General features: G+C 40.7%; 1 non-coding gene and 1 pseudogene across 1 annotated transcript; both read left to right on the top strand.

Moving 5' to 3' along the window:
- Nucleotides 1–5,055: 5,055 nt before the first annotated feature.
- Nucleotides 5,056–5,161, top strand: LOC118154925 (U6 spliceosomal RNA). The gene has a single exon (XR_004745180.2). It is a non-coding gene; the product is annotated as a U6 spliceosomal RNA (small nuclear RNA).
- A 7,211-nt stretch (nucleotides 5,162–12,372) lies between these two features.
- LOC118154959 (U6 spliceosomal RNA) lies at nucleotides 12,373–12,468 on the top strand (annotated as a pseudogene).
- The last annotated feature ends 13,525 nt before the right edge of the window (nucleotides 12,469–25,993 follow it).

The following is a 25,993-nucleotide window of genomic DNA, read 5'->3' as shown; positions in this document are numbered from 1 at the left end:
CTCCAGGTATTTCTTTACAGCAATGCAAGAAAGGACCAATACAGGAAATTGACAGTGAGTAGTGGGGCATTGCTGTAAAGATACCCTATGATCTGAAAGCAGCTTTGGAACTGGGAAACAGATAGAAGCTGGAAGAGTTGGGAAGGCTCAGAAAAAGATAGGAAGATGAGGGAAAGTTTGGAACTTTTTGCAGACTGCCTAAATCGTTGTGACCAAAATACTGATAGAAATATAGATGATGAAGGACAGGTTGACAGTGTCTCAGATGGCAATGAGAAACTTATTGGGAACTGAAGTAAAGGTCACCCTTGTTATTCCCTAGAAAAGAACTTGGCTTCATTGTGTTCATGTCCTAGGACTCTGGATGTTTAAACTCAAGAGTGATCACCTACAGTATCTGGCAGAAGAAATGTCTGGGCAACGAAGTATCTCAAGAAGTGGCATGCCAGCTTCTAACACCCTAAATCAGATGTGGGAGCAAAGGAACGACTTAAAGTAGGAATTCATATTTAAAACGGAAGAAGAGCATAAAAGTTTGGAAAATTTGCAGCCTTGTCCTGACGTAGAGAAAGAATCCAAGTGGGCTGCATAGCAACCACTTGCTAGAGAGATTAGTATGGCTAAAAGGGAGTATGACTAAATGCGAAGGTATTTCAGAAATCTTTGATATAGCCCCTTTCATCACAGACCCAGAGACCTAGAGGGAATGGATGATTTGGGGACCAGGCCTGTGGTGCTGCTGCCCTGTGCAGCCTCATGATACTTCTTCCTGCATCCTGGCTGCTTCAGCTATAGCTAAGGCTCAAAGGGCATCAGATACTGCTTGAACTGCCACTCTGGAGAGCACAAGTCATAAGCCTTGGTAGCTTCCATGTGTTAAACCTGCAGGCGCATAGAATGCAAGTAAGAAGGAGATGACAACTTCTGCCTAGAATTCAGAGGAGGTACAGGAAAACCTAGGTGCCGAGGCAGAACCCTGCTGCAGGACAGATCACCCACAGATAAACTCTACCAGGGCATTGCTGAAAGAAATGTAGGGTTAGAACTGCCATACGGAGTCCTCACCAAAGTACTGCCTAGTGGAGCTGTGGGAAAGGGACAGCTGCCCTCCAGACCCAAGAACGGTAGAGGCATCAGCAGCTTGCAGCCTCAGTATGGAAAAGCCATAGGCACCCAGCTCCAACCCATAAGAGCAGACACAGGAGCTGTACCCTGCAAAGCCACAGGGGCGGAGCTGCCCAAGGCCCTGGGAGTCCACCCCTCACACCAAGATGAGGGACATGCAGTTAAAAGAGATTGTTTTGGAGCTTTAAGATTTAATCTTTGCCTTGTTGGGTTTCAGACTTGTGTGGGGCCTATTGCTCCTTTCTTTTGGCCAGTTTCTCCCTTTTGGAATGGAAATCTTATTATCTGTACCACCGTTGTATCTTGGGAGAAAGTAACTCGTTTTTTATCTTACAGGCTCATATGTGGAAGAAACTCATCTCCATATAAGACTTTGGACTTGGGACTTTTGAGTCAATAATGGACAAGTTAAGACTTTGGGGGACTACTAGGAAGGCATGATTGTATTAAAAGGTGAGAAGCACATGAGATTTGGGGAGTTAGGGGCAGAATGATACGATTTAGATATTTCTCTTCTGCAAATCTCATGTCGAAATGTGATTCCCAGTGTTGTGGGTGGGGCCTGGTGGGAGGTGACTAGATCATGGAGGTGGATCCCTCATGAATGGTTTAGCACAATCCCTTGGTGATAAGTACGTTTTTGCTCAGTTAGTTCATGTGAGATCTGGTTGTTTACAAGAGTCTGGGACATCCCCCTCCTCTCTCTCTTGCTCACGCTCTCACCATGTGACATACTTGCTCTCTTTTCACCTTCTGCCTTGACTGCGACTTCCTGAGGCCCTCACCAGGAGCAGATGCTGGAGGCATGCCTGTACAGCCTATAGAACCACGAGCCAATTAAATGTTTTCTTTAAAAATTACCCCCATTTAGTTTGTTTGCAATTTGATGAAATAAGCTTTGCAAAGTTAAGCCAGATTTTTTTCACACCAGTTCCCAGAAAATCATACTTAGTGTGAATATTCTTCCTACAACCTGTAAGTGGATCTTTTATGCAGAAGACAGAAACAGGTACATACTTTTTCTTTTTTAAAACTATTTGCAATTACTAAAATATTATTCTACATATAACAATGACAAAGAAAAGTATACAAAATGAAAAAGAGGAAAAAGAAACCATTGTCTATTCTACTACCAAAAAATAACTACTGTAAACACTTTAATTTATATCATTTGCGATTTTTTTTTCCTGACTCTATAGATGTGGCACATACAAGTATGGGTTTGCCCCCTTTCTCTACTTCTTTGAATACAAATGGTTACAGCAGGTGCCACCATATTATTACTGTGTAACAACCTTACCTTCTACTATAGTTGTTTGGTTAGGCCCATGGATAGACAGTGACCCAAACTGGACTATTCAGAGTTGCCCTCTCTCTAAGGATGAAGCTGCTGGAAATAATCCTTGACTATGTGGATTAGGAAACCGGGAAAACAGTCCAGAGTGAGAGAGATGCATAGAAAGAAACAGACAAGAGAGAAGCTTCACAGCATCTACGTGTCTGGTTTCAATTACTCTAAGGCCTGGAGGAAATGAAACTTTCTTTAGTTTCCCTGGTAGAGCAGATGCTGCAGTATGCTTCCCAGATCCTCCCCATCAGGACCAAGGTATCCATTGCCCCAGTTGCCAGGAGAGTCGCTTACTGATGGCTGAAAGCTGAATCAGTTTCTAGGATTTGCCTTGTACTAAGGAGCTGTTTGGACCAAGGCTGCACACTCTTTCCAGGATTATCTTACATACAATTATTGGTTAATATGTTGATATAAAGATCTGAGTCCCTTGCCTCAAAAGGGAACAATGCCAGAGCTCACCATGGAATTGACTGTAGCATGGGTTGCAACTGCATCTTGGTTCAATTTTGCCTTTGCTCAGTCCTGCTTCCCTCACTCTGTTACAGGTATTTATTCAAAGAGCACTGCCCAGAAAACTTTCTGTCTCCATCTGTTTCTTGGGATGACTAACTTAAGACAATGGGTGTGGCAGAGCTGCCTAAATGTCCCACATAATGCATTCATTCTCTCTTTCTTCCTCTGTAATATGGCATATAATGTATCATAGTAAGTCACTCTGGCCAGGAACAGTGGCTAGTGCCTGTAATCCCAGAACCTGGGAGGCTCAGGCGGGTGGATCACCTGAGGTCGAGAGTTTGAGACCAGCCTGACCAACATGGAGAAACCCTGTCTCTACTAAAAATACAAAATTAGCTGGGCATGGTGGCGCATGCCTGTAATCCCAGCTACTCAGGAGGCTGAGGCAGGAGAATCACTTAAACCCAGGAGGCAGAGGTTGCAGTGAGCCGAGACCATGCCATTGCACTCCAGCCTGGGCAACAAAAGCAAAACTTAGGTAAAAAAATAAATAAAATTTAAAAAATAAATCACACCACCATTAGTACTTAAGTTAGCACAAGTGGCTTCCTGTTATTTGCAACCAAAAGGGTTCTAAGTAACATATTATTTGGTTATGATAAATTTCTCAAAGTAACTGATGTTACACAAGAGCGATACATTTTTAAGATTTTGATCCCCATTGCCACATTATCCTTCAGAAACCTTGCACCAATTTACATTCTCACTAATAGTATGCCAAAGTAACCATTTCCTAGGCTCTGTTCAACTCTGATATTATCCTTTTTTAACTTTTTCATTCAACAAATGTTTAATGAGTGCCCACAATGTGCCTGGCTATGTACTGGGAACTATGGATAAATCTTTGCCACAGTGGAGCTTTTATTCTAGGTGTGAAGAGATAGATAATAAAGATAAGTAAGTGGTATTGTACACTAGAAGGTGGTAGATGTCATGGAGACACATGATGCAGGAGGGGACAGGCAGTGCAGGAAGTGAAGTGTGTCTCTGTTAAGCGCAGGAATCAGGGATGCCCTCTCTGAGAAGATGGCTTTTCAGCCAAGACTGGAAGAAGGTAAAGGAAAAAAGCATGGGCATACTGGTGGGGGCAGAGCAGGGTTAGGGGGAAGAGCATTCAGGGCAGAGGAAGCAGCTAGGACCAAGTTTTGGAGGTTGGAGTACACCTGTTACATTCAAGCGACAGCAATGAGGCAGAATGAAGAGGCAGGAGCAAAGGGAGCAAGTGGGAGCATGGAAGGAGATGAGGTTAATGAGGTAATGAGGGCTGCCACATAGTCCTGAGGATGGTGGCTTTCTCTTGGTGAGATGCAGAGCCACTGGAGGGATTCGAGTAGAGAAGTAACTTGTTCCCATTTATGATTTAAAGGGAGCACCCCGGTATTAAGAAAAGACTACAGGCCGGGTGCAGTGGTTCACACCTGTAATCCCAGCATTTTGGGAGGCTGAGGTGGGCAGATCACTTGAGGTCAGGAGCTCAAGACCAGCCTGGCCCACATAGTGAAATCCCATCTCTATTAAAAATACAAAAATTAGCCAGGCATGGTGGTGCATGCCTGTAGTCCCAGCTACTCTGGCAGCTGAAGTGAGAATCACTTGAACCTGAGAAGCACGGGCTGCAGTGAGCCAAGATCATGCCACTGCACTCCAACCTGGGCAAGAGAACAAGACTCTCTCTTAAAAAAAGTAAAAAGAAAAGATAAGACTATAGCCATGCATCACTTAACAATGAGGTACTATGCTGAGAAATGCATTATTAGGTGATTTTGTCATTGTGTGACCACTATAGAGTGAACTTAGACAGACGTAGATGGTGTGACCTACTACACAACTAGGTTATATGGCATGGCCTATTGCTCCTAGGCTACAAACCTGTACGGCATGCATTTGGACTGAATGCTGTAGGCAATTGTAACATCATGGTATTCGTGTATTTAAACACAGAAAAGGTCCAGTAAAAATACAGTATTATAATCTATAACCACTGCAGTGTGCATGGCCTGTCACTGATTGTCATTGTTATGCAGCATATGACTGTATAGTGAAAATAAAATTGGAAGTAGGATGTGCTGGCTCTGGCAGTGTGTACACTAAAGTTGGAACTATATAGAGAAGATTAGCATGATCCTGTGCAAGAATGACATGCAAATTCCTGAAGAATTTAGTATTTTTAAAATGTATTTAAAAAAAAAACTAGAAGTAGGAGATCAGGTAGAAGACTTTGCCTATCTGCTTGGCTAAAAATGGTATTTCTTTGTGGTGAATTTTATCTCCAAACATTTTATATATATAAATTGGTTGTTTGTGTTTCTTCTATTGGGAATGGCCTATTTAAGACCTTGGATGATTTTTCTATTAGAATATTTATCTTTCTGTATAAATTTTCAATTATATTTAAAATGTAGCTCTTTTTCATATATGTGTAGTTCTCTGTCCCCAGTTGTTCTTTCAGTTTACTGATTTTTTTTAGATAAAGATATTTTTAATTTTTATGAGAACAGATTTTTTAAAAACATTTCCTTTAGGGGTTCTATGTGTAATAGCATACTTAGTATTTTGCCAAGATCATTGCTTAAATCTAGGCTTTTTTGTTTATAAGAAATAGAAGCAGGCTTAATTAAAGGGAAATTCATTATAATACAGGGGATTTGAACTGGAATCCAGGTGTAGAAGATTTAGCCAGGCTTCATGAGATACTAGGAACCAGGAATTGAAATCTTGTCCAGAATTAAAACGTCTTTATCCATTTCTCTAAGCTTGCCTTCTCCCTCCTCTCTGTTTCTCTCTAAGTCACTACTTCATTTCCTTTCCTTTTTTGATAAATTGTTTATCTATATACACATCACTCTGACGTGGCCAACGCAGTTCCAAAACCACTGACAAGAGAACTAGTATCTCTGTGCCCCAATTTTAATTTGTGGCAAATAGAAGCTGATTCACACAGTTCATCTAGTACATCGGCTGGTCCAGGGGTCAAGTTCCTGTCTCCTCCCATCTCCCAACAAATGAGCTGTGGCCAGGGAGTATGGAAGTCACAAGATACGAGGAGCTTATCTTGAGGGGGGTGTGTACAGAAAGAGCTGTTCTCACAGGAAATATGAGATATGTATTGAGTCTTTGCCATAAAAAATATAATCCGCATTCATATATATTTTATTCTTGTACTTTCATGGTTTTTAAACTTTAAATATATCTAAAACAAATTTTTATGTTACGTATGATTTAGAACTCTCACATTATTTTATTTTGTATTTTATTGCAAAAGGTTAGCCAGTTGTCCCAAAAAATGTGATAGAAAAATAAATTGAACATGTGCCCAAATTGCTATTGAAAAGAACTAGATGTCTTAATTTTTAGATTGTTTAAAATACTTTTGACAACTACTGCTATTTAAATAATATTTATCTGATTGTTGGAAATTTCTCACAGTTATATGTTTGCTGTTGTTCATTAACTGTTAAAAAAACAGACCAACACAATTACTCTACCTAATGGCTCATCAATACAAAAAGGATATGGGAGCCACCTTGAGGCTGCCATGTTTATGAACTCCTTGTCTAGAACTTGGTGAAGAAACAGCTGTTGGTCAAAGGGTTCAAACTTTTAGTTATAAAATGGACAAGTTTTGGGTATCTAAGGTACAGCATGGGTGGTGGTGGATATGTTAACTAATTTGATTGTGGAATCATTGCACAATGCGTATGTATAACAAATCATCACATTGTACACCTTGAATATATACAATCTTTGTCAATTAAATATTTTTTAAAATCATCCAGAAAGTTGTAAAATAAAGGTTTCCCATGTTAAAAAGAAAATTAAAGAGAGAGAGAGAAAGAAAGAAAGAAAGAAAAGAAAAAAACTCAGCTGAATTCAGAAAGGCACCATCAGGCAAGTGACAACCATATCTTTCCTATCCTTTTTTACCTGTGAGAAAGGAGGGTCTCTATACTGAGTAAATCAGAGATCGTAGAAGCAAAAACCATTCAAACACATTTTAAAACCTGACAACATTGTTACTATTATTTATTTTGAGGGACTGTGTCATTGCCAAGCAAGATCATTTTAAAATTAATTATATCATACATTTTTAAAAAAACTAGCCAAATAACCGTAGCTACTTCAACCACAGTTGAAGTAGATGATGTGTAATGTTTCCTAATGATTTTTAATGTTTCTGCAAATGTAAAAATTCTTTGCAAATGTAAAAGTTCTAGTAAATGTACTGATTTACCAGTTTCCCATGTAAAAATGCTTTTGGCTGTATGAAACCATTAATCAAATGCTGTATTCCCCAAAGGCATTTAAAATCCACCAAAGTCAACAAATTTCAAAGACAAATTTACCAAAGGCTTATTAAGAAATTAGCATACATTTAATAATTATTTCAATAGAAAAGCAAACTATTTCTGTATAATGTAAACCAAGAAGTGGACACTGCACCTGAGCACACTATTATATGATTTCCAAGAAAGTAACATGTTAAGACTGGGTGGTGACTGAAAGAGGAGAGGGATGGTCCACTCTTTTCCAATTCTATAGTGGAGACTGTAGAAAACATTTTAAACAGCTTATTAAAATCCTTTTTAGCAGCTTTTTTGAAATATAATTGACACCTGATGGGCTATGCATATTTAAAGTATAGAATTTGATATGTTTGGACGTATGTGTATACCTTTGAAATCATCACTATAATCAAGACAATGAACATAGTCATCACCCCCAAAAGGTTTTTTTTTTTTTTTGAGATTCTGTCTCACTCTATTGCCAAGGCTGGGGTGCAGTGGAGCAATCTCAGCTCACCGCAACCTCCGTCTTCTGGGTTCCAGTGATTCTCATGCCTCAGCCTCCCAAGTAGCTGAGACTACAAGCACAAGCCAGAGTGCCCAGCTAATTCTGTACTTTTAGTAGAGAGGGGGTTTCACCATGTTGGCCAGGATGGTCTTGAACTCCTGACCTCAAGTGATCCACCGCGTTGGCCTCCCAAAATGTGATTACAGGCGTGAGCCACTGTGCCCGGCCCCAGAAAGTATTGTTTGTGTTCATTTGTAATTTTTTCCTTTAGCAGTCCCTGCCCGCAAGAAAGCAACTGATCTCCTTTCTGTCACTATAGATTAGTTTGCATTTTTTAGAATTTTATATACATGGAATCATATAGTATGCAATCTTTTGGTCTGGCTTCTTTCATTCAGCATAATTATTTTGACATTCATCCACATCAATGTGTGCATCAGTATTTCACGCCTTTTTATTGCTGAGTAGTAGTTTATTGCATAGCTATAATAGATCATCCATTCACTTTCTGAAGGGTATTTGAATTGTTTCCAGTTTGGGGTTACCATAAACAAAGTACTATGAACATTTATATACAAGTCCTAGTATGCACATATGTTTCCGTTTCTCTTGGGTAAATACCTAGTAGTAGAATGATTGGGTCTAACTTTTCAAGAAACAACTAAACTGTTTTGCAAAAAGGGGTTGTGCCATTTTACATTTCTACCAACAGTATATGAGAGTTCTTGTTCCTCTACATGCTCATCAACACTTGGTATGATCAGTCATTTTAATTTTAGCCATTCTACTAGTGTGCAGAGGTACCTCATTAATCTTGAATGGAAGAACACAGGAGAGAAAAAAAAATTATTAGTGTTGATTCAGTCTAGCAAAGATGCCTTGAGTGAATCTCATGCTCCTTGGATCCCTAAAACTGCCCTGGTTCTTGCTCCTGGTTAGCCTAGCTTTTTAGCTGATTTTACAATTTTATGAAAATCAGGCCTTTTCTCATCTTGTACTCATAAAAAACTTCACCCACCCACCCCCTTACCACAGCATCTTTGTCTCTAGATTCCATTGCCTCTAAACCAAAATCTGTTCCCCTTATAATACGGATGTATGATCCAATAACGCCTCTTTTTGGCTTTCTCTAGTTTGAGTCATGTTTCTCTCAGTTACAACTGAAATCACCCTGTGTCCAATCTTCCCCACATCTGTTCTGTATGTCATGTAACCAGTGCCAAGCATAAGGCCTGGGAATCAGCAAGTGCTGAATAAATAAACTAGTACCCTCTTAAAAATAAGATATTTTAGGCTGGGCATAGTGGCTCACACCTTCCCAGCACTTTGGGACACTGAGGTAGGCAGATCGCTTGAGCCCAGGAGATTGAGACCAGCCTGGGCAACACAGTGAAACCCCATCTTTACAAAAACTTAAAAAATTTGCTGGGCATGGTGGCATGCATCTGTGGTCCCAGCTACTCAGGAGGCTTAGGTGGGAGGACTGCTTGAGCCCAGGAGGTTGAGACTTCAGTGAGTCGAGATCACGCCACTACACTCCAGCCTGTGCTACAGAACAAAACCCTGTCTCAAATAAATATGTAAATAAATAAATAAAGTAAAATAAAAGACATTTGAATCGAATATATAGATGACAAAAAACTAGAAGGGTTTACTGAGTACCAGCTTGGCTGGAAGATCCCCACCCAGGCGGCACTGAAGGCAATGGGAGGCAGACATTTAGATAGAACAGCAAAGTGGGTATGTCTGGGGGGGGTCCAGCAGTCTTCCAAACTGAGAGCCTCAGGGGCTGACACCATTCCAGGCCGAAGGCCCCAAGCAGATTCTGATCCACGTATTTATTCTGTCTTAACAAGTGATTATTATCAACAAACAGGTGTTCTCTATTTTCTCACAACTCAAAAATATACCAAGTAGGCAGCTGCTATCCATTTACCACTGACTACAAACTAAAAGGTATTCTCCACGCGGGAGCCACAGCGGCAGGGTCAGATATCCCAAAGAGTTGTTTTAACAGGTGTATGATATTTATACATTGTCCTGCCACTTTGGAAAGAAAAGCACTTAAATAATGCCTGACATATGCAAGTGTCTTTTTTGATTTTTGTTTTATTTTACTTTCACGCTAATAATTTTTGAATGATAGAATTGAGATGGAAAAGGTGTTGATGTGCTATCAGCTACTAGATGAAATGCCTAACTTCCCTGAGAAGCAGTTGTTTTGTTTTGATTTTACCATTTAACCAGGAAAATATAAAGTCCCATACTCAGACTTAAATACCTGGACATAAGACAATTTAACAGACGTTCGTGAATTAAAGACCCTAAGTCTTCCTACTCCATACCTTGTATGGAAAAAGAAAAAAAAAACAGTTAAAAAAATTTTAAAAGACCCTGAATTAGGAAGTTGACATGAGATTAGGTGATGCAAAATAGCAAGGCTTCATAAAACTTTCAAAGATGAGACTGAATTGCTGGAAGTAGTGTGTCTTAATTATGGTAGATTATATTTTTTGGGTTCTCTGCTCAGTACCCATCAAAATAGAGTTTGCACTCAGCACTTTAATGGGCTGGAAAGCCCTGGAGGAGGATGAGAAGAGAGACAACCATATAATTTGAAGAAGAGTTGAGAGCCTTTAGAATGCTTGTTCTGAATAACACAAGATGCAAAGCAGATGAAATAACAGTCTTCAGATACCAGAAATACCATCCTGTAGAAGAGGTATGAGACTTCATTCAACTTGCTTCTGAACCCCTGGGAGGAAAGGCCTGGTGCAGCTTCCAGCCCAGTGGGATGACATGCTCTTTCCCAGCGGCAGCTGCCTTGTGATGGAGGGCTACAAGCCCCTGGCCCAAAGAGGAGCAGGGTAAACATCATCTGAAGGACACACAAACAAGGAATCCTAAATTGGAGATGGGTGGATCATACAGGACTGCTCTGTTACATTTCATATTCTAAAAATATTTGACTTTTTTTTTTGAGATTTTTGTTTAGCTTTAAAGGAGGATAACCAAACAGTAGACCAATGAATTGCAGTTTTTAAAAAGTAGAAGCAGCTGCCTCTTGGCTTTTGCCCTAAAGTTTCAGGGAATGGAAAGAGGCATGACTGCCTCCTGGGACAGATTGTTTCCAATTGGTCTCACTTTCAGGATTGTGCCCACGTGGTCAAAGTTGAGTCTACTTTCAGTATTGCTGATGCCTGTGGCCATAGCCATGGAAGGACCTGGAAGAAGCCCTGGTCCTGCCCCGATGTAAGATGAAGACTTGTGAAACCACTGGGTCACAGTTTTTCATTTTAGAGGCATAGGAGACAGAGCAGATGGTGCAAATCCATCTGCAAGTGCATTTGCTTTCTAAAGAAAGTGTTGCCCGACTATCTGCTCACAGAACAACCACTGGCACACACTAAGTAAACGCAAAGGAATTAAAACAAATCAGGGGCATCCAAACTCCTCTGTTTAATTACGCCATGGTGAAAGTGGCTTACTTTTTCTTAAAAAAAAAAAAAAAAAAAAGAACTTTGTTCTCAAAAGCTGCCCCACCTCTAATGCTATTTTGTCAAAAAAAAAAAAAAACCATATAAAAAGATAGTATATTAAAAGGCTATTGTTGAAAAAAATCTATATCTTGTACCTTGTAGATATAAATAGCAGTGAAAAACAGCCCATGGATACTTTGATATATATATGGTTGTAGGGGAAAAAAATAAATATCAGGCTAGGCACAGTGGTTTACAACTGTAATCCCAGCACTTTGAGAGCCGAGGTGGGAGGATCACCTGAGGTCAAGAGTTCAAGACCAGCCTGGCCAACATGGTGAAACCTGGTCTCTACTAAAAATACAAAAGTCAGCCAGGCATGGTGGCAGGAACCTGTAATCTCAGCTACTTGGGAGGCTGAGGCAGGAGAATTGCTTGAACCTGGGAGAAGGAGGCTTCAGTGAGCCAACATCATGCCATTTCTTGAGACTCCGTCTCAAAAAAAAAAAGGTAAATATCTTGCAAAATAGAAAATCTTAATTAAATACAGCTTGTTTAACTAAATAGAGGGAGTAAGAGGGGTCAGTCACCCTGGATTATTTTTTTGTTTTAGGATTTGTTTTCTAATTATAAGAGCAATATATGACAATAGTAGGAAAATTTGGAAAATTATGAAGTTCTAAGTTCACAAAATGAATATAAGACCAAAAAATTACATATTTTAGGTGGTTAATTTTTACATTTATTGAATGTATTACTTTTAAAAATGCTTTAAATGCCCTAACAATAAGTGCTGGCTGGTTAATCTCCCTCTGAGGATCTCAGAGCAATTTACCAATACCCTTGCTCTGACTGTAAAAAGGGTATGATGAGTCTTCCAGTCTTTAAAAGCATATTGATCCTTTCAAGCTCTTCAAGTACTCAGCACTGATTAATTCATTGGAAAGTAGTCTCTAAAAGGCATTATTCTGGTGCAATCTATGCTTATAACTTTGTTGAGTCCTCTGCTGGCAACCAAGACCCACTAAGAAGATTCTAAATCAAATAATAGAAGGCCACCATCTAAAGATCCTCAGTTAAGTATATGGCCAATTCATTTTTATTAAAATTGTGTTCTCTTGGGCAGCACATATACTAAAACAAAGAAGGTTAGCATGGGCCCTATGTAAGAATGACACACAAATTTGTGACAAGTTGCATATTTTAAAAAGAAAAATGAATAAATAACATAATTTTGCTGATGGGCTTTCTTCTTTGTATGACTATGAAGTGGAGACAGTTTAGCACTTCCTAGCAATCCTGAGCCCTGGGATTCCCTAAGTGTGGTCCCTGAAGCAGCAGTATTAATATCACCTGGGAAGGCAACCTATGTTTTAATAAGTCCTCTAGGCAATTCAGAAGCCCACCAAAGTTTAAGAATTATTGCCTCAGGTGTTTTCCCCCTGAATGTAGAAATTAGCTCTAATTGACTCAGACTCTCAAACCTGGATCTGTGTGATGGTTATATGGCAACACATGTCCATAAAAATTCTCTGAGCTTTAGGCTTAAGGTCTGTGCATTTAACTGAGTTTAATTAAACCTAAATAATAATAATAAAAAACACTGCTAAATTATATTTCTAAGAAAGTTGGTTGGGTTCAACTTGTCTCTTGAATAAAGGTGGTGAAATCCTGGGGCCTTGGCCATAGCATCACTGCCATGTTGAGCCATTCCATGCTACTGACAGCCAAGGACATCTGTAGCAACCCCAAAGAGATTTATTGACATTGTTTAGCTGTGAGTTACTCTCCAAGCAATACCTCAACTTGTTTGACATCATCCTGGGTACATGTCTGAGTTGTGGGGCACAGCCACAGGAAACCCTAACATGAAACCAAAAGGGGCAGGTAGAAAAAAGTCCTGGTCCTTTAAACTGGAGAAGGAAAGCATGAGAAACCTAGGAAGCAGCCAATCAGATGGTATGTACAAGTGTTGGGCAAGAGAGAAGCCATGGTCAAAGGCCATAATAGACACAGCAGTGAGAGCAGAGCTCCCCAGGCTGCCTCTCCCCTGCTGAGATGGTTCATAGAAGATGGTTGCAGGAAAGGGAGGAAGAATGACGCATGGGCCAAGAAGGCGTTCACAGGGCCACAGCTCTGGCAGATGTCCGTCTGCTGTCTTAGTCCTAAGGATGAGGTGGAGACCCCTAAGAGCCATGGTGTCAATTGTGCATCCAGTCTCAGGATCACAGAAATTCTGTACCTCAGTGCTGAAGTGTTTCATGTGTCCCTAAATGACAAGCACTCCAGGAGCTGCCAGATCCCCATCCCAACCCATCAAGAACTGTCTTCTTGATTAATCACTCCCTCTTTCACTGTCATGCAGGGAACTTACATTAGACTTTGTATCTGGCCCCTTTTTGCTCATTGCCACATTGCTGGGAAATGTCGAAGAAAAACTGCACCAGCAGATGGACCCAGAGTCCAAACTATACTGGGCCCATGTGCACAGCTGTCTGGCTGCTCCTCTTAGCCAGCTACTGAGTCCTCAGAGCTGCTTCTGCTTTTCCTAGGCTTCTTGTGTAAAATGTGACTGTTTTTTCATGGAAGTACTCCCTATAAGGTATCTTCCAGTCCTGCCCTGCTTAGTTAAAATGTAAACAAATTTGAAATTGTTCCTATCTAAATCAGTGAAGTGTTCCTAATATTCCTAGACCATTTCAACCTGAAAACCAGTTCTAGGCATTTTGGGTTTTAGCTCATACTCAATTTTGTTTCTGATGCTTCAATTTCATATTTCACTATGGTGGATGCTTGTTAGTTCCCATGGCTACTGAGCATCCAAACTTTATTTATCTGTTGGGTGAGTCTTTCATTGCATAAATCTTGGTGGGAAAAGGCCTCCGTCTCGCTACAGAATTTCAAGGGGAGGGAACCCATTTCTCCATCCTTGAGGAGTTAGCATGGGAAGCTCGGGGGCTGAGCTCAGCCAGTCAGATGCTGCCACCTGCAGCTTTAACTCCTGAGCAACAATGAAAAGATCAAGGCATTGTTAAGAAATTATTCACTGGCCGGGTGCAGTGGCTCATGCCTGTAATCCTAGCACTTTGGGAGGCCGAGGTGGGTGGATCATGAGGTCAGGAGTTCAAGACCAGCCTGGCCAAGATGGTGAAACCCCATCTCTACTAAAAATACAAAAAGTAGGCTGGGTGTGGTGGCGGGTGCCTGTAATCCCAGCTACTCGGGAGGCTGAGGCAAATAATTGCTTGAACCCAGGAGGCGGAGGTTATTCATTTATTTTTTTAACACTGCCATGAATTCACAGGGAATAGGTTCCAGCAGCTCAGGCTCCTCTCACAAAGTGTGATTCTCTGAATGGAGCAGGCCGGTGCTTCAGCTGAATCCAGGTACGTTTCTCTTTGATTCCTTTTTTTTTTTTTTTTTTTTGAGACGGAGTTTCACTCTTGGTACCCAGGTTGGAGTGCAATGGCACCATCTCGGCTCACTGCAACCTCCGTTTCCTGGGTTCAGGCAATTCTCCTGCCTCAGCCTCCTGAGTAGCCGGGATTACAGGCACGTGCCACCATGCCCAGCTAATTTTTAAAATATTTTTAGTAGAGACGGGGTTTCACCATGTTGACCAGGATGGTCTCGATCTCTTGACCTCGTGATCCGCCCGCCTCGGCCTCCCAAAGTGCTGGGATTACAGGCTTGAGCCACCGTGCCCGGCCCGGTTCCTTCTTTATCTGATCATTTTCCTTCCTATGTTTCAGGAAGCTATCTTGTCTCTTAGAGTGTTTACTGTGTTCAATACACACATTGATTCTCTTGGCAAGAATCTTGCCCTAAATCATTTGTTTATAATGCCAACAGTATGTTGGGTAACATCATAGACTCTCCCAGTTTTGCCATGAGAACACTTTTGGGGCATTCCTTTTTAACAGTACCCATTTACTTGATGTCTACAGTATTATCTTCCTTACAGATTTGCATATACATGGCCAAAAGAACAACTCCATGTTTCTAAAAGACCTAGAGAACATATATTGGGTGCCTCTCTTCTTTCCCTTTGTTTTCGTCATTTTGGTGAATTACTGGAAGATGGCAGTTCCAGCCAAAAGGAAGAGGGAGTTTGATTATTAAATGCCTTGAAGTAGTCTTCTTCAGGTTAAATCTGCTTGGTGTTCTATAACCTTTTTGTACTTCGATACTGACATCTTTCTATAAGTTTGGAGAATTCTATTATTATTTCATTGAATAAACTTTCTACCCCTATCTCTTTCTCTACCTCCTCTTTAAGACCAGTATCTCTTAGATTTGCCCTTTTGAGAAAGTTTCTAGATCTCGTAGGCATGCTTCATTGTTTTTCAGTCTTTATTCTTTTGTCTCCTTTGACTGTGTATTTTCAAACATTCTGTCTTCAAGCTCACTAATTATTTCTTCTGCTTGATCAATTCTGATATTAAATGCCTCTGATAAATTCTTCAGTATGTGAACTGTATTTTTCAAGTCCAGAATTTCTGCTTGATTATTTTTAATTATTTCAATCTCTTTGTTAAGTTTATCTAATAGAATTTTGAATTCCTTCCCTATGTTATTTTGAATTTCTTTTGAGTTTCTCAAAAGAACTATTTTGAATTCTCTATCTGAAAGGTCACATCTCTCTGTTTCTTCAGAATTGGTCCTTGTTGCCTTATTTGGTTTGTTTTGTGAGGTCATGTTTTCCTGAATGGTGTTGATGCTTTAGATATACGTCAGTGTCTGGGCATTGAAGAGTTAGGTCTTCGTTTTAGTCTTCTCAGTCTGGGCTTCTTTGAACTTGTTCTTCTTTGGAAATTTTTCCAGTATTCAAAAGCACTTGGATGTCATAATCTAAGCTGTGTCTGCATTATGGGGCATCCCAAGCCCAGTACCCCTGTGGTTCTTGTAAACTCGTAGAAGTAAAGTACTGCCTTGGTGGTCTTTGAATAGAACCAGAAGAATTCTCTGAATTATCAGGAAGATACTCTTGTTCTTTTCTCTTACTTTCTCTTAAACAAACATAATCTCTCAATCTGTGCTAAGCAGCCTGGAGCTAGGGGTGGGGTGACACAAGCACCCCTGTGGCCACCACCACTAGGATTGTGGCTTCAGGTCTGACCCAGCACAGCACTGGGCCTCTTCCAAGGTCCACCATAACCACCATCTGGCTATCACCTGTATTTGCTCAAGGACCTAGTGCTTTACAATCCGCAGGTGGCAAAGCCAGATAGGCTTGTGTCCTTCCCTTCAGGGCAGTAAGTTCCTCCAAACCCTGGGTGGGTCCACAGAGGCTGTCCAGGAGCCAGGGACTGGAGTCAAAAAACCCTAGAAATCTACATGGGGTTCTATTGAACTGCTACTGAGCTGGCTTTCAATCCATGAGATGCAGTCCTTCCCACTCTTCCTTCCTCTTTCCACGGGCAGAGGCACCTCAGCCCATGGCCACCGCCACCACAGGCCCATAGGGAGAACTGTCAGGCTTCCACCAGTGTTCACTTAAGGCCCAAAGGCTCTTTAGCCAGCTTGTGGTGAATGTTGCCAGGCCTGGGACTCACTCTTCAGGGCAGCGAGCTCTCCTCTGACCCAGGACAGGTCTAGAAATGGCTGTACAAGAGCCTGGAATAGGAGACCTCAAGAGCCCACCTAGTGCTCTATTCCACTGTGGCTAAGCTGGTACCTACGGTGCAAGACAAAGTTCCCTTTTACTTTTCTCTCTGCTTTTCTCAAGTAGATGGAGTCTCTCACTGTAGCCATCACAGCTGGGAATATGATGTGTCTCAACTGAAGCTGGCATGTCTCAAAGTCTCACGAAGGCCCACAGTTTATTGTTGCTAATTATTCGGGGCCCAAGGGCTCTCAGTCAGCAGATAATGGGTCCTGCCATGAATGAGTCCTTTCTTTCAAGGCTGTGGATTCCCTTCTGGCCCAGGGTGTGTTGAGAAATGTTGACTGAGAGCTAGGGCCTGGAATGGGGGCCTCACAACACTGCCCAATACCCTGTCCCACTGTGGCTGAGCTGGTATCCAAGATGCAAGACAAAGTCTTCCCCACTCTTCCCTCTCCTCTCCACAAGTGGGAGGATAGGGTCTCTTTTGGAGCCATAAGCTGTGCAGCCTGGGTTTGGGAGAGGGGTGGCATAAGCACTCCCTCAACCACCCTGGCTGCTGTCTTACTAGGTTATGTGCCTTCCGAGTTAACTGGCTCTGAGCCCAGCTCAGCACCAGCACTCACCTAGAAGTTGCAGTCCTGTGGCTTAGACTGCCTTTCAAGTTTATTTAGGGACCCAGAGCACTGAAGCCCACAGTGGCAAGGTTTGCCAGAAGTCAAGTCCTGTCCACTGTGATGGGCAATTCCCTCTGGCTAGGGCCAGTCCAAATGCTCACTTCGTGGGTGGGCATCAGCTAAGTACAGCCTTGTTCTGCTTTCCACTATGATAGGGCAGCACTGAGTTTAATGCAAAGTCTCACGATTGCTCCATTCTCTCTTCCCAAGCACAGATTCTCTGCACCACACAGCCACTGCCAAGGTATGAGAGAGGGAGGTAGCACTGGCAATTTAAGACTGTTTTTCTTATCCTTTTCAGTGCCTCTTTCAGGGGTATGAAGTTTAAACCAGGTACTGTGGATACTCACCTGATTTTTGGATCTTATGAAGGTGCTTTTTTGGGTAGATTGTTGTTAAATGTGGTATTCTTGCGGGGGAGGAGGGATCAGTGCAGCCTTCTATTATGCAATCCTGTTCCACCCTCTGCCCCATTTAATTCATCTTAAGTTAATTTTTGTAAACCGTGATAAGTAGGCATCCAGACACATTCTTCTGCATATGGTTAGCCAGCTGTCCCAGCACCATTTATTGAATAGGGAGTCCTTTCCCCATTGCTTATTGTGGTTGACTTTGTCAAAGATCAGCTGCTTGTAAGTATGTAGCTTTATTTATGGGTTCTCTATTCTGTTCCATTGATCTATGGGTGTCTTTTTGTACCATACCATGCTGTTTTGGTTACTGTAGTCTTGTAGTACAGTTTGAAGTTGGTTAATGTGATGCTTCTGACTTTCTTCTTCTTTTTAGAATTGCTTTGTAAGCCATTAATTTAACAACAACAAAAAAGTGATCACTTAAAATTTAACCCAGAATAGAAAGAAAGACTGAAAAAGATTGTTTTTAAAAATAAGATTCCTGCTTTCAGTAATCTGAGAGGAAAAAAGAGAGGAGGGGCTTTTGTAAGTTTAATGTATAAAATTTCTGCAAATATAGAAGTTACTGTAACTGGGATCTTAATAAATAGTAGGGTTAGTTTGCAAAAGAAACTAATCCTTCCTCTGGTGTATTTGTGGTAATTTGTGTTTGGTAAGTCCTTATCACATAATAGGTGCTTAATTAGTATTATAATTACCATCTACTATGTGCTATATACTTTGGTTACCTTAACTCATTTCCCCATTTTATAATTGACAAAATTACTAAGGGATTCAAATATTGCTATATTGGCAGCAGAGCTCATGATTTTTCTACAGTAACCTGCTGCTTTATAGTCTTGCTATATTCTAACCAAATTTATATTTTTCACCTAAGACTTAACAGGTAGATATTCTAAATTTAGTTCTGAAGATTAAACTACAAAACAGAAATAATAGAATGTTGACCCATGTCAGGACCCCCATCTCTCTAAAGGTGAATGTCATAATTTATGAGACAATGGTGTATTATTCATGTCTTCTCATTTTCAACACAATTCTTTTGACTTGTTATTATACATTAAAATCTTTGCAAAAATTGTGAGATAAATTCATCCCCATACCTCTTCCCCTCCATCCTTTCCCATTGGGTATATATTCAATTGGCTCAGAGAAAAAAGTCCTTTTTTGCAGAATGGGTCCTCTTTACTCAACATCCCCTTCAAAGAAAGCAATTGTCTGGTCTGAGCTCCTGCCCCACTGCAAGAGTCTGCTAGCTTTAGCATGCCAAAGGCGTGATCAATATTTAACAGAAATACATAAAGCATATTATGTATAACTCCAACTACCCTAGCAAAGGTGTAAAGATGTGATGAGATGCAGGTTACCTAGTAAAATGAAACTTGGGTGGCCTAGAGTACTGTCTTCTGCTTTGTCAGAAAAGGCAAGAGGTTGCTTTAGAAAAAGTTATTCTGACAAAAGTGTCACCATTTTGGTTGTGTAATAAATCTCATAGTTCTTACACTAAGGAAAAAAATTCTGTAAAGTATAAATTAAGCTGCCTAATACGGAAGCTGAAATGACCTTGAGGTAGGCGAAATTATTTTATGACTTCACATTGTCAGTTTATAAAATATGTTATCTAACAGAAATTTAGATCCTGTGACTTTTCCCCAGTTCTATACCACCACTCCCAAATCTCTACCAACCTCTATTCATGCTGAATGAAGATTTTTTTTTAAAAGAGCAAGGACACTTTAGGCCAGGGTTTTCTCAGCTTCAGCACTATTGGGCTGAATACGTCTTTGCCAGAGAGAGGGAGCACTGTCCAGTGCATTGTACAATGTTTAGCAGCATCTCTGACTTCTACCTACTAGCTGTCAGTAGCAACCACCCATTTGCAACCTGTGGCTTCTACACGGAATATATATTCTTCTAATATGTTTTATTTTATTTTATTTTGAGATGGAGTTTCGTTCTTGTTGCCTAGGCTGGAGTGTAATGGTGCGATCTTGGCTCACCACAACCTCCACCTCCCAGGTTCAAGTGACTCTCCTGCCTCAGCCTCCCGAGTAGCTGGGATTACAGGTATGCACCACTATGCCTCAGTAATTTTGTATTTTTAGTAGAGATGGGGTTTCTTCATGTTGGTCAGGCTGGTCTCAACCTCCCGACCTCAGGTGATCTGCCCACTTCGGCCTCCCAAAGTGCTGGTATTATAGGTGTGAGCTACCACATCCGGCCTCTTGTAAGATTTTTTATGCTTTTTTTAAACATCATAAGCCAAATGTGTTGCACATCATCGAACTGTTTCTTTATGGTCCAGAGTTGCCACTGGAAACATGAAGAGTTACACTGCACTATAATGCAGGGAACAATTTCTTGGTCTATTGAAAGGTGTAAAGTGGCTTATCTTGGTGACTAAATGGCCCCAAATTCTTATGCCGCTTAAATTCTTATGTCTTCTTTTTGTTTTTCCATATCCCTTCTTTCCTCAGACAGTCAGATTCATTTTCTCTCTCTCTTTTTCTTCCTCTCCCTCTTTTTAGTTTATACAGTGTGTTCCTATTGCTTAGAGTATGTCTGATGGTATCAGTCATGTTCTTCCCTTCTAATCACTGGTCTAAATCTGGTATTGACTTACTTAACCAGACTTCTGGTTACAGGAAATTCCATTCTTTATGGCTACACAGATATCTACTTTTTTTTTGTATTCCAGATAAAGTTTCTATATATCTAAGTTCAATAAAGGTAACTCTATATTACTACATAAGAATAATAATTACAATGATGATCCTGAGTTATTAATAAAATTGAGTGGATACATCTTGAAAGGTATATTAACTAATTTGAAGCAAGAAAGTAACCTGATCAGATATCACTCTGGCACCAGCATAGCAGAGGGTCTGAAGTTTCGTTAGCATGAAACTTCCTTTGTGTCTGCCCAGAATTATGTGCTGTGTAGTTGGTAGTATAATTTTGGAGCATAAAAAGAATACAAGTTTTATTTAGGGTTCATTTTCACTTTGGGGAGAAAATCAATCATTATTTATGAAAGATGGTAAGGCTTCACTATGAGAGCAGTACATATCTGGGGTGGGGGTGCATCTTTGTACCATGTAGGGCTGCTGGAAGGGAAACACCCTGTTAAGTACTTGGGCAGAAAGGGAATGGCAGGATATGTGAAAAAACAAAAACCATGAGGGGATAACCTTGTATCTCCTAATGCATAGACTCTACTGAAAAACTCTTAGCAGAGACTAACCATGAACCCATCACACGGGCTCTGATTGACAAAGAGGGTCAGCTCTGTAGGAATTATGTGCTCCCAACAGAAAGAGCCAGCTGGAGAATATAATATATTTTCTTCTAACTCTGAAAACCAATGTTTCAACTCCTAAAGATGGATATTTGTAATCACTATGTAAAACTAAATAGAATTGCATATTACTGAGGTGCAAGGCATCTAGTTTTTTTTTTTTTAGACAAAGTATTCACATTCTATTTAGATTCATTTATTTCATTCAGTACATATTCACTGAGCACATACTATGTGTTAGGTCCACAGAAAGACAGATAATAAAGATATGTACATATGAATAATAGATAATAAATTATATATGTATAACTTCTCTAATATATATTTTACTTTATATATATGTATAAATATATAAAACTTCTCTAATATAGAGAGAAGTTGATGAAAGTAACCCATGTCCTCATAGAGTTTACAGTCTAATGGAAAAAAACAGACAATTATAATAGTGTGAGAAGATGGCAATATGTTCAGAGTGCTATAAGAACCCACAGAAAGACTGTGTTAGGCTGTTCCTACATTGCTATAAAGGAATGTCTGAGGCTGGGTAATTTATAAAGAAAAAAGGTTTAACTGGCTCACGATTCTGCAGGCTGTACAAGCATAGCACCAGCATCTGCTCAGCTTCTGGGGAAGCCTCAAGGAGCTTTCACTCACGGGGGAAACTGAAGAGGAAGCAGGCACATCACATGGCCAGAAGAACAAGAGAGAAAGAGTGAGAGGTGCCATACCCTTTTTTTTTGTTTTGTTTTGAGACAAGGTCTCACTTTGTCACCCAGACTGGAGGGCAATGACAAGACCTCAGCTCACTGCAGCCTTGATTTTCTGGGCTCTTGCGATCCTCCCTTCTCAATCTCCTAAGTAGCTGGGACTATAGGCATATGCCACCACACTTGGCTGATTTTTATATTTTCAGTAGAGACGGGGTTTCACCACCTCATCCACGCTGGTCTCAAACTCCTGGACTCAAGGGATCTGCCCAGGCTGGCCTCCCAAAGTTCTGAAGTTACAAGTGTGAGTCACTACACCCAGCCTACTTTTGAACAACCAGATCTCGCCTGAATTCACTTATCACCAAGAGAATGGACTAAGCCATTCATGAGGGATCTGCCCCCATGATCCAAACATCTCCCACCAGGCCCCATCTCCAATATTGGGGATTATAATTCAACAGAAGATTTGGTGGGGACATATATTCAAACTATATTAGAGACTTCCAAAATGTCCTCACAAGATCGCAAGCTGCCACAAGTGGTTCTGCAGGTTTAAACTGCATGTCGAAGTCTTTATAAGAAGCACTCCCTAAGATGTGCAGCCCAAGAATTGAACAACCATACAAGGAGCTTGGTCAAGGAAGACTTTCTGGGGAAAGTGACCTCCAAACTGAGACCTTAGATGAGGGATAACAGTGTATGCAAATAATACGTTGCTTTCTTGAAACTGCAACCTATACCTGGAGCTTAGAATGCAAAGCTGAAAATGGCAAGAGATGGTTCTGAAATGGTAGGCAGAGGCCTCATCATGAGGAACTTGAATCTTCTTGGAAGAATTGTGGTTGTATTTTGAAGGCAGAAAGATAATATTGAATGGCTTTAAATATTATCATATTCGTGTGTACAAAGACCATTTGGATTGCAGTGTAGAAAAATGCCTAGGGAATGCATTCCTGAAGATGAGAGACCATTTAGGAAGTTGTTAGAGAAATCAGGCTGAGAGATAATTGTGGCCTCAATGAAGGTAGTAGAAGTGGAGATACATTTACTCTCACTTCTATTGATAATCCCCCCTTCACTTCTTATGAATATATTCAAGAGATATTAAGGTAATAAAATCAAAATATTGTGTGATTTATTAGATATGGAAATTGAGGCTGGAGCCCAGGACTCTTATTTGGGCAATTATATCAATAGCTAAAACTTATGAGAAGGAAATATATGCCAGGAACTATTCTTAGTGCTTTATGGGTATTCTCCTATTTAAACTCGTGACAATCCTCTGATAGAGGAAGTTTTAGTATTCACATTCAGGAATTTGAAAACTAAGACATGAATAAATTAAGTAACTTGCTCAAAGTTACTGGCTAGAAGGCAGTGGAGCTGGGCTACAAACCTAAGCAGTCTGCCTCCAGGGCCATTATCCCATAGGGTGCCATCTATCTAGATAGGAGAAACAAGAAAGAGAGCAGAGTTTCTGAGGGATGATAATGAGTTCAGTTGATAAGGATGATAAATCTAAGGGGCCTGGGTAACAGCCAAGTGGAGATGTTCATCAGGCAGTTGCACATCTGGGTCTGGAGCTCAGGAGAGATCCAGATGCAGAAATCATCAGTGTGTAAATGTAGTTGGAGCCATTTGGTGCCAAAAAGTATCCAGTGACTGTTTAGAGTACAAAAAAGAAGGGGCTTAGAATAGAGACTTTGGGGATACAAGAATCCCAATGTATCCCAATCCCAATGTATCCCAAGAATCCCAATAAATCCCAAGAATCCCATTGTATCCCACTGGGAATACAAGAATCTCAATGACAAGGAGACTGAGAGCGGTAGAAGAAAAACAAGGGAAGTGCAGTGATCTGCAAGTCACAAGAAGGGAAGGCCAGGGGTTGTAAATGCTCCCAATATGCCAAGGGCAGCAAAGAAAGGAAAATGTTCATTAGATCTGACAATGTGAGAGTTGCTGGAAATCTCCACCATGGCAGGTTCAGTGGAAGAGTTGGGTAAAGGCCTGGCTGGAGTGGGCTCAGAGCAAAAGGGAGGAGAGTGGGAGATAGTGGAAGCCAATCACTTAACAGCTCCCTTACATCCGAATGTTGACCCCCAAAGCAGGGGAGCTCAAGGAGCAGGCCCACACATATACTCATTTCCCCAAATACTCATGTCCCCAGATTTCTCCAAGCTCTTCCCCCAACCAGGAAGCATAACTTGGTTGTCACATTCTGCAATTTCTCTTCTCAGTGGTTCATGGTAACACTCTGTGATTAATTTTCCAAGCGTATGTCTTAAGTGTTTGAAAGTATGGTAAAACCTCTTATCACATTCAAGGGCTTAGTTCTTGCAGCAGAAAGTGGGCTTCCTTGATACGGTTTTTCCTACCATGGGCTTTAAAATGCCTGTTTTAAAAGTCAAAATTGAGCAATAGCTTCTTTGTTCTAGACTGTTTCCAGAGTTCCTCTGTCGGTCATGCCTCTAGAACTGCTTGATGGTTGGTGTGGGAGGCTAGAGTAAAGGACTATATACTGTACAACTTAATTTAAGACATTAACCATTACAGAATTCTAGTGCTGTGTGACCTTCAGAAAATTATTTGCCCAGTTCTTCAGTGTCATCATTTACAAAATAGAAGAAATAAATAGAACCTGCTTCGTGAGTGTGCTTTGAGGATTAAGTGAGATAATTAACGTAAAGTTTTCAGCACCATATGTACCACATGGTTCTTGTTTTTGAAGGCACACTGTTACACCCCAATTCCATCTTGCAACAGGGTGGAGTATAAATGAACACTCAAAAGAATGTACTAAACATTTTGAACAATATTGAGGTGGTTGTCACGTGGTACGCACTAACAGTTTGTAGATTCCTCTAGGAAATCAAGCCACAAGAGTGGATTAAATATCCAGGGAGAATGTAGGAGAGCCGAAGCCATCTCCAACACACACCAACATTTAAAGGACAGGTGGAAGAGGAAACTTTAAAGGAGGCGAAGGTGGTGGGGGAAACCAGGAGCATGTGATGTCATAAAAGTCAAGGGACAAAATCACTTCAGTAAGGAATACAAGACCACTCGAAGCAAATGCTCCAGAGATGCTTTAAGAGTCCAGATTCCATTTGGTTAAGGCATGATAACAGATAAAGAATTGGGAATGGCAAGTGTAGACAGCCTTTTTAAAGAACCTGGCTGTAAAGGACGGTAGAGCTAAAGCTAGAGAGTCACTGAATAAATTTGAGGTTAGTCTGATTTTAGAGCGGAAACTGTCTCCCATTTTAACAAACCTGGGAACAAGTCAGTGGGGAGAAAAGAAGGAAGGTATGGGACGGTAGAGATGGGTAGATGGCCAAAGATGATCACGGGACTGAGGAATGATACCCAGGTCCTGGTGGAAGCATTAGGCTTGAGCTCAGAGAGGAAGAGGACAACTCTTCCCTCCTAAGAGGAGATTCTCCTTTCTCTGTGAAGCGAAAGTAAAGCCATCTCTTTCAGAGAGGCAGGAACATGGATAAAGGCTAGAGAAGAGTGGAGGTGACTACCAGAGATTTGCAGAGAAGAGAACATGGTAGGACTCATTGATAAGCCTAATAAAGCAAATTGTCATCATATTCTGGTTCTGAAAACAAAAATCTGAAATTTGGGAAAGATATTTTTCTGACCTTCAAAGTACAGACTCTATCCCCTTGGCAATCTACACTGTATTGGAACACATGCATAAAGAAGATTATTCAATGATATTTTGTGCGACAGGGTCTTACCTGCCTATTTAGTTAGAGCCCCAAACCCCACGTTTCTATAAAAAATGAATGTTCTCTTTACTTCCGAAGTATCTACTTTCCACTACCACTAGATGGTGCTTCGTTCAATTAATTCAAGAGAAACTTTCTTTTGCCTCCTGTTTCAAAAGAACACACACTGAAAAGCAGTCACGCTATCTGCTGCATTTTGGGTTTAATTTTTACTTTCTGACTAATTCTAATTTTCTAGACCAGCTATGGTATCAATGAAAACTTTGCTTTTCTCAAGTATTACACCCT

This window comes from Callithrix jacchus, chromosome 6 (assembly GCF_049354715.1).
Source record: "Callithrix jacchus isolate 240 chromosome 6, calJac240_pri, whole genome shotgun sequence".
In the NCBI taxonomy this organism is placed as follows: Eukaryota; Metazoa; Chordata; class Mammalia; order Primates; family Cebidae; genus Callithrix; species Callithrix jacchus.
Note: the sequence above shows the minus strand (reverse complement) of the source record. Positions and strands in the feature narration are given on the sequence as shown.